This window comes from Oratosquilla oratoria, chromosome 32 (genome assembly GCF_046742065.1).
Source record: "Oratosquilla oratoria isolate Oo_2021 chromosome 32, ASM4674206v1, whole genome shotgun sequence".
NCBI lineage: Eukaryota > Metazoa > Arthropoda > Malacostraca > Stomatopoda > Squillidae > Oratosquilla > Oratosquilla oratoria.
The window spans coordinates 32,332,982-32,342,858 of NC_134808.1; positions in this window are offsets into that span (position 1 = coordinate 32,332,982).

Here is a 9,877-nt window from a genome sequence, read left to right on the forward strand (position 1 = left end):
TGTGTGTGTGTGTGTGTGTGTATGTGTAAGGTCATAGCATTATCCATGTATCAGACCATATATCTAGAATCTCAACCAGAAAGGTAGTATCTGTCGATCACGATTTCAACACGTAATACAAGAGCACGGTCAATTAGACACACACGAATTTTCAATTTTATGAGGCCAAAGAACTATGTACCACTTGGCAGACGTGCTACAATTTATAAAAAAATATATATATACGATTTCAATAAATCATTTGGATTCATTTGAGACGACTTATCTGAAAATCGAGGCATCTGAATCGAGATCGGTGTATCTCAGACGTATCACATCAGAGGTCTATTTGAAACTTTGGTTCTAAACCAGAACCAGAGTGATATCATCACGGAAGATTGGCTAACCTCAACATGAAGGAATTTTTTTTGCATCTGTTTACAGAAACGGTGGTATGCACAGAAGCCAAAACACGCCTAACATTCGGGTGAAGTGCATGCAGGCAAAGGTGAGCAAGAACACACACACACACACACACACACACAAACACACACAAACACACTAACGCAGTCATTCGCTGACACTTATTCTCTCTCTCTCTCTCTCTCTCTCTCTCTCTTTCTCTCTCTCTTGGCATTTCCTCTCCGAAATCTATTTTTGCCTCAAGAGCAATTTGATCCTTAGCACCAATCATCGATGGACCAATGTCTTCAGGGTTAGGTGCCGGATTAGGTGTCAGACTTTTGTGTGTGTGTGTGTGTGTGTGTGTGTGTGTGTGTGTGTGTGTGTGTGTGTGTGTGTGTGTGTGTGTGTGTGTGTGTGTGTGCGTGTGTGTGCGTGCGTGCTTTCGTGTGAACGTTTGTGCGTGCATATGCGTTTGTTCCTGTGTGTCGGCGTGGATGGGTAACAGCGTGGATGTGTGAATGTGTGTATGCGTGTGTGTATACTTGGGCGTGTGCGTGATGGGTACTTTCGGGTCTAATTGTAGTCTATAGGGTAAGATGAATTCTGGTGCGAGCGTAAGTGGCTGTGCGTATGTTCGTGTAGGTATATACGATATGACCTGAGTGCGTGCGTAAATGCGTGTGACGTGATTTAGGAACAAGTCCTTCATATAAGGCAAGAATCAGATACATCTTGCTGTCTGACAAGAAGTAAATTCGTCTGACTTGGAGTGGGAGATTTATTTGACTCGGTTTAAATGAATATAATTCGTCTGTTTTTTTCTTCTTTTTTCTTAATTCTGGCAACTTTGGAAACATCTCTTCCGCGCTTCGTTACAGAAACAAAAGACAACTTGTATCCGAACGCAAAAATGAATAAAATTGAGTCATCCGGACTATGTTCACATAACATTTTTTTAAGATTGGAGATTAAACGCTGAGGTTAAACCCTTTTAATGCCTACTGTCCTTTCTTCCTGCTGTCTTCTCCAAATCTCTTTTTCATCACCACCAGAACTCCACAACTCTTCGGACGAATACTATCGCCAAGAAGACTAGGGAGACTCTGGAGAGCTCTGGAGACTCTGGAGACTCTGGGCACTGGAGACTCTGAAGACTCTAGAGACTGAAACTTTGGAGACTCTGGCGACTCAGGAGACTCCGAAGACTCTGGGGACTCTGAAGACTCTGAAAACTCTGAAGTCCCTGGGGAGCTATGGAGACTCTGGAGACTGGAGACTCTGGAGACTCTGGAGTATCTGTAGATTCTGAAGAGCTCTGGAGAATTTGAAGATTCTGCAGACTTTGGAGAGCTGCTCTGGCGACTCTGAAGACTCTGGAGACTCTGAAGAATTTAGGGAGCTCTGGCGACTCTAGAGTCTTTGAAGACTCTACAGACTTTGGAGATTCTGGAGACTCTGGGGAGCTCTGGAGACCCTGGAGACTAGAGACTCTGAAGAATCTGGAGACTCTGAAGACTCTGGAAACTGGAGACTCTGGAGACTGAAGATTGGCGATCGATGGAATATTAATTCCAAAAGATGTCGTGTTTTTGTCTTCGACTGATTCGCGACAGCTCAACGTGATAGAACCCGGTTGTCGACGGACAAATATTGACAAAATAAACATAAACAAATAGTGAAGTGAAGAAATATACCTCATCATTCTCTGCTTATTTTTTCTTCGTATCTTTGTCGCTCGATGGAAGCTTGGTGCATACATGTATTCAAAACAGAATATATATATATATATATATGTATATATATATATATATATATAAATGTATATATTACAAAGGATTACAAAGGCGGAGCATGCCGACAGGAGACCTCTTGGTCCATATCTAGGTCGGATGCGAAAAAAAATCATAATAATAATAAAATAATAAACAAAAACTATAATAATGTAAATAACAAATAAAATACATAAATAAATGCATAGGTATAGTTAGATAATAAACAAACAGGTAAATAGTAAATAACAATAAATTGACATATAACTAATAATAAATGATAATCAGACAAACAAATGATAAAACAAAAACAAATACTATAAAATAAATTTTAATCATTACAGCATCTTGCATAGGTGTTTATCTAAGTGATTCTTAAAGCTTCGAACTGAACTACATTGCACTACCTGTGCAGGAAGTTTATTCCATTCATTAACTACACGGTTGGCAAAGTTGTTCCTACCTACTTCCAAATTAAATCTATTTCCGGACAGTTTGAGACCATTGTTTCTTGTCTGATTCTCATTCAATGTGAAAATTTTGTCACTTTTGATGTTGTCAATTCCCTTTAGAATCTTAAAGACCTGTATCAAGTCACCTCTGAGTTTACGCTTTTTTTAGGGAAAACAGATTCATATGTTTTAGTCGATTTTCGTATGATTTATTTTTGATATTTGGAATCAGTTTTGTGGCTCACCGTTGTACTTTTTCCAGTCTGTCAATGTTTTTAATGTGATTCGGTGACCATAAGGAAAAACATATTCCAAATGTGACCGAACTAACGATTTATATAGCTTGTTAATGAGTGATGGACTTTTGAAATCAAAAGATCGCGCAATCAGTCCTAGAATCTTATTTGCTTTCTCAGAGGCTGAAATACACTGCTTGGATGATTTGAGGTCGTTACTGATAATTACGCCGAGATCTTTTTCACTATCCACTTTTGTTGACGAATTTCCAAATAACTTGTAATCGTACTTACTGTTATTTTTACCTATGTGCATTACCTTGCATTTACTTGTGTTAAATTTCATTAGCCACTTTTCAGACCATTGCTGTAATTTATCTAAATCTTCTTGAATATCTATTTGGTTTATTGTGCCTGTTTCTTTAATTCATATATTGTTCTTGTTTCTATAATTCATATATATATATATATATATATATACACATATATATACATATATATATATATACATATTTTATATATATATACGTATATAGATATATATATATATATATATTATATACATATATATATATATATTTATGTATACATATACATACATATTATACATATATATATATATATATATATATATATATATATATATATATATATTGTGTGTGTGTTTATACATACATATACATTGTATGTATTGTCACTTTACTCAGCAGTATATACAGAGTTTCATTTATCAGCGAATTCGCGCTGACATACGTCAGACAGGATCATCCGATCAAGTGACGTCATCAAGATATCTTCTTTTGTTCATTTACAACTGTAGAGCGTTTATTTCTGAGTGAGCTCACAAATCGGTCCCGCGAGACAGTGTTTACTAACACATCTGTTGGATCAGACCGTTTGGCGGTGGCCCAATAAGAACAAATAAAACATTGGTGCTATGGGAGAAGGAATGGAGTATTTTAGGGGTTTAGTTGGGGGGATTAAAGCTATAAATAGTCACACACAATCTGTTGGAATATTGATGTTTATCTAAACTCCAATCATGCTGATCCTACATAATCTCCAGACATTATACTCTTCTTAAGTGGCAAAGATTTCTGAAATAGATATAATTGTAAACGAGGGTGTATGTGTGTGTGTGTGTGTGTGTGTGTGTGTGTGTGTGTGTGTGTGTGTGTGTGTGTGTGTGTGTGTGTGTGTGTGTGTGTGTGTGTGTGTGTGTGTGTGTGTGTGTGTGTGTGTGTGTGTGTGTGTGTGTGTGTGTGTGTGTGTTACTTGTATTATCATTCACTGGGTCGGTATCAGTACAAAGGAGGACTGCACACTATGTCACGGCACTCAAAAATAGGTAATGTTCCTGAAGTCTACTGAGGTCAACAGCCTGACCTCAGGCTGCTACAAAGCACCAATGCCACACCGAAGACAGGTCACGGACACATATCTGTACCCCCATGGCTGTCTGACTCAGTGTGTGCGTGTGTGTGTGTGTGTGTGTGTGTGTGTGTGTGTGTGTGTGTGTGTGTGTGTGTGTGTGTATACATATATATATATATATTCATATATATTTATATATATATATATATATATATATATATATGTGTGTGTGTGTGTGTGTGTGTGTGTGTGTGTGTGTGTGTGTGTGTGTGTGTGTGTGTGTGTGTATGTGTCTGTGTGTGTGTGTGTGTGTGTGTGTGTGTGTGTGTGTGTGTGTGTGTGTGTGTGTGTGTGTGTGTGTGTGTGTGTGTGTGTGTGTGTGTGCGTGATTGTGTGTGCATGATATTCTGGCATAATCGTATATACTGTAGAAAACGGTATTACGATGAGTTGAAAGTGAGGGTTGGGGAAAATAATATAGAATTAATAAAAAACAAAAACAAAAAAAAAACAGATCATACCACTTAGTTTACTCCATTACCAATGGCCCATCCCAAAATTGAATAAAATCGTACGACATTAGCCTAAACAGAATATATAGAGTACGCCGGAGACATAAACTGGCTAGAGCAGTGGGCAGGCATGGATTCGAGTCCCGACGGCTAGGCCGGTGATTCTGCAGTAGGCTGCCTACAGCTGAACTAATTCACGTGACGCAAGCCGGAACACTTTATGTACATTATATTCCATTTCACGTTTGAGTCAGAAATCAACATTCGTTGTTGTCGTTTCCACAGACAAGTGTCGAGATCTGAATTGACACTTGAGTAGCATTTTACTTTGAATATGTTTATATTAGCTGCCGCCGGGCGATTTTATTCAACATTTGACGAACTCCTTATAGGCCAATGTCCCTATTCAACGATTTTATTCTGGTTGATCTTAGGTGGTTCTATTGATTTTATGTTTTTATTTGATTTGTTGATGTACTATTATTTACATAATATATATTCATTGTCATTTAACTTATCATACACTATTCATTGTTTATGTATATTTATTATTCATTTACCTATTCAATTATTCATTCCTTTCATTATCATTCGAATCACCAGACGATTCGTTTCTATGGCAACTCGATGTTACCAATGCCCCGGATTCCACCTCCATTCATCCGGGTACTTTCCGGAAATGACGTCATACATTCCTCGTGAATATGCGAGAGGGTGCTGTGACGTCACGGCTTAGCTGTCAATTCAAGAGATAGTGCCAATTAGTGCCAGGTCACGTGGTTGTCGGTTACAACTACATATTGTACAGTCACGAATAAAAGTTTTGACTCGTACCAGAGTTTTTCATTATATGAAATTCAAATTCTTTGACTACACTTCTTTTGTTTATCTATTGAACAGCCACGAGCAAAAGTTTAGACCCACCCAGAGATTTTCATGACACAAATTTAAAATTATTTTTCTGATTTTTTTTTTTTTTTTGTTCAAGAAAATTGCCTATTACTTTAATTTGTAATCTATATACCAAGAGCTTTTTCCTCCCATATACGGAAGGTAGGCAAGTCAAAGGCACGTACCTAATCTTATTCATTCCATTCACATCCACTACCCTTTACCCCCCTCTCATCTTAGCTCCTAATGAATGACGGGTCATCCCTGTATCCTGCCCTGGGTCAGAGGGAATGCAGCAAAACACAGTACATCCACAGCAAGGCCACCTCACTTGATCGGCGACTTTAACAGTAATAGGTAATTTTAAATAATCCATGAGAAATTATATCAAAAATAAAAAAATAAATAAAAAATGTAGAGTGGGTAAAAATTTTGCTCATGACTGTGCATACTTACATAAACCTGCGAGACGGACATCAGAAACAATCATCTCCCATTTTTAAAATCCTCAACAAGAGGTGCAATCCAGAGGGGTTGACACTCTGCCTATGAGTCGCGCATAGCATTATCAAGACAGTATATTTTGTCCATTTACGTTAGAGACAGAAAATTTAAGACTAATAGAGGACAGACAATGCCCCCTCCCCCCCTCCCCCTAGATCTATGGGAGAACCTATTGACCGTTGCCTGACATTTTGGGGCTGCGGGTTTCCAGTCGATGAAACTCGATTGAATACATATATACAAACATACGCGTATAAATATAATACATGCATGCATACATACATATAAACACAAATACATGCATACATACATACAGACATACACGCATGTATACAGTACATAAATACAAATATACATACATATGCACATGCAAAGAGAGATAGAGTGAGAGAGAGAGAGAGAGAGAGAGAGAGAGAGAGAGAGAGAGAGAGAGAGAGAGAGAGAGAGAGAGAAAGAGAGATAGAGAGAGAAATCCCAGCAATGAACGACTCAGCCCACAGCATGAACGTGATGCATTGTTGTTTACCTGTCTGTGGGTGTTTCTGTGGACCGTGGGCGTCGAGGGCACATAGGCCATCTCCGAGAGAACAAAGCGAAGTTCTTCGCCCGTATGGATGGAAGAAGGTCCACATAGCTGAACAGAATTGTCCGACGTTGGCCAAAATAACGACAAATAAATAAATAAAAATAGATGGGTAAATTAAGAAGTACAAGAGGAAGAAGATAATGAAGAATAAGAAGAAAAAAGAAGAAAAAGAAGACGAAGAGGAAGAAGAAAAAGAATAAGAAGAAAAAGAAGAGGAAGAAGAAAACGAAGAGGAAGAAGAATAAGACCAAGGAAAACAAGCAATAAAAAAAAACGTTAAAATTATAATATAATTGAAATATATGAGAGAGGAGAAAACAGAATAGAAGCAAAGAAGCAAAGGAACAAGAAAAGAAAGAAAGAAAACAAGAAGATAAGCGTTCAAGTGGGTAACCAGAAGCCGGCGGAGGAAGAAGAGGAGGAGGTGGAGGAGGAGTAAGACAAGGAGGAGGGAAGCTTTCAGGTATTAGGAGGAGGGGGAGATGTGAGAGTAGGAGGGAGAGGGGAAGTCTGAAGATGAGGGGAGGAGGACGAGGGAGAGGAAGATGCAAATGAAGATGAATGTGAAAATCAAAAAAGAGAGGCGGAGAAGAACGAAAAATTGGAGGAAGAGGAATTGGTGTAGGAGTTGGAAAAAGAAGTGCAGAAAGAGGAAACGAAAGAGGAGAAAGAAGAGGAAAGGGAGAGGAGGAGGAGGAGGAGGAGGAGGAGGAGGAGGAGGAGGGAAGCGGGAGATCTGTGAGCGACGGAGTGCGTGAGTGGGTTGGTTGCTGATAGGACAAGAAGCCGCGGTATGTTGAGGGTTCCTTTCTTACTCACGGCACAGGAGAACGTGGAAGAGACGGGAAGGTGTGGTCCACTTCCTTATAAGGACATATTGACGAAGAATGTATGAACTTCACTGTTGTACCTGACGCGGTGGTGTCTAGGAAATGTGTGTGTGTGCATGTGTTTGTTTGTGTGTGTGTGTGTGTGTGTGTGTGTGTGTGTGTGTGTGTGTGTGTGTGTGTGTGTGTGTGTGTGTGTGCGCCCGCGCGCCTGTGTTTGTGTATGAATGTGTATTTTGGCGTGTATATGCGTACGCACACTGAAATTAACGATACATAAATATATATATATATATATATATATATATATATATATTTATATATATACACACACGCACATATGTAAATATATATATATATATATTGTATGAATCTATATATATTATACATATATATATATATATACACACATATATACAAACACATATATAAAAACATATATATATATATATATATATATATATATATATATATATATAAATATATATATATATATATATATATATATAAACATGGGACTTGAACACTAATCTGGCCTTACCCCAGTCGAATAAGAATCATTCTTTCGACTGGGGTAAGGCCAGATTAGTGTTCAAGTCCCACTGCGGTTTCAGGAGGAAAATAGTCGAATCAGCATTAATTGAGGAATTCCCTAATATTAATATTTCTAAAGGGCAGTGGACTCCTGACATCATTTCACGCGCAGCAGTTAGCAAACTGGTACGGATCTTACAACCCACCCTCTCCTCACCCCCTCCCTCCTCCGTCTTATGTAATTTCCTGAAGAGGGCTACAGTTGATAGCCGAAATATAGGATTCTTCTTTATTCGAAGCTTATTTTCTCCGACTGTGGGTTTCCTGTGTGTCATTTACAAATGTGCTACCACATTTCTGTTTAGAAATATATACATATATATACATATATATATATATATATACATATATATTTGTATACACATACATATGCATACATATATATACATATATATACATATATATATACATACATATATATATATATAGGCTACATATACATATATATACATATATATATATATATATATATATATATATATATATAGACATACAGATATACATATATATTTGTATACACATACATATGCATACATATATATATATAGGCTACATATACATATATATATATTATATACATACATATATATAGACATACAGATATACATATATATATTATATACATACATATATATACATATATATATAATAGACATATATATATATATATATATATATATATATATATATACCTATAAAAACATATATGTATATATACATATATGTATATATATATACATGTATATATATATATATATATATATATATGTGTGTGTGTGTGTGTGTGTGTGTGTGTGTGTTTGTGCGTGTGTTTGTGTGTTTGTGCGTGTGTGTGTGTGTGTGTGTGTGTGTGTGTGTGTGTGTGTGTGTGTGTGTGTGTGTGTGTGTGTGTGTGTGTGTGTTTGTCCGTGTGTGTGTTTGTGCGTGTGCGTGTGTGTGTGTGTGTGTGTGTGTGTGTGTGTGTGTGTGTGTGTGTGTGTGTGTGTGTGTGTGTGTGTGTGTGCTGGGACATTGTGACAAGTTTATGAAGGTGAAAAATGAAGTCACGGGTCTAGTTCCGAGTTTTTGAGTTCATTTCTGACCGGTTACTCCTATGCTTCTTCAGTAGCATAGAGCGAAACCGGTCAGTAATAAACTCAAATACTCGGAACTAGACTTCTTTTCCTATCTCCATCATATATATATATATATATATATATATATATATATATATATATATATATATATATATATATGTAGAAAAACCACCAAGGAAAATGATAAATATATTGATGAGCGAGCTCTTTAGTCTATTCAGACATCCTCAGGGTACATACAATCGTGAAACAAACATGAGCATATATACAAAGTGGGAGGCCATGGATGGGAACAGGAAAAGGTTGTGAGGGAGTCTCTCGTGCTTAATCCATACCGTTCACGGCAGCGGACGTTTGGGCCACCATTTCTTTTTATCAATAAAATTATCAAGTTTGTACATTCCTTGACTTTGATTTAAATTGTTGACAAATGTATATTTAATAAGACTGGATATTATATTATATTTCTAGTCAAATATGACTTATTTATAACAATTTCTTTGGCAGCCTCCTCCCAATTAATGCAATGGTTAAAATCCCATACTGATGTTGTTTTAACCTTACTTTTCATTCTTTTCCAATCTGACCTATATAGCATTTGTCACAATTTTTATATGCTATATGTCAGACATGGAGCTGCCTAGTGTAGGCCTTATGGTCCCTTGCAATCTC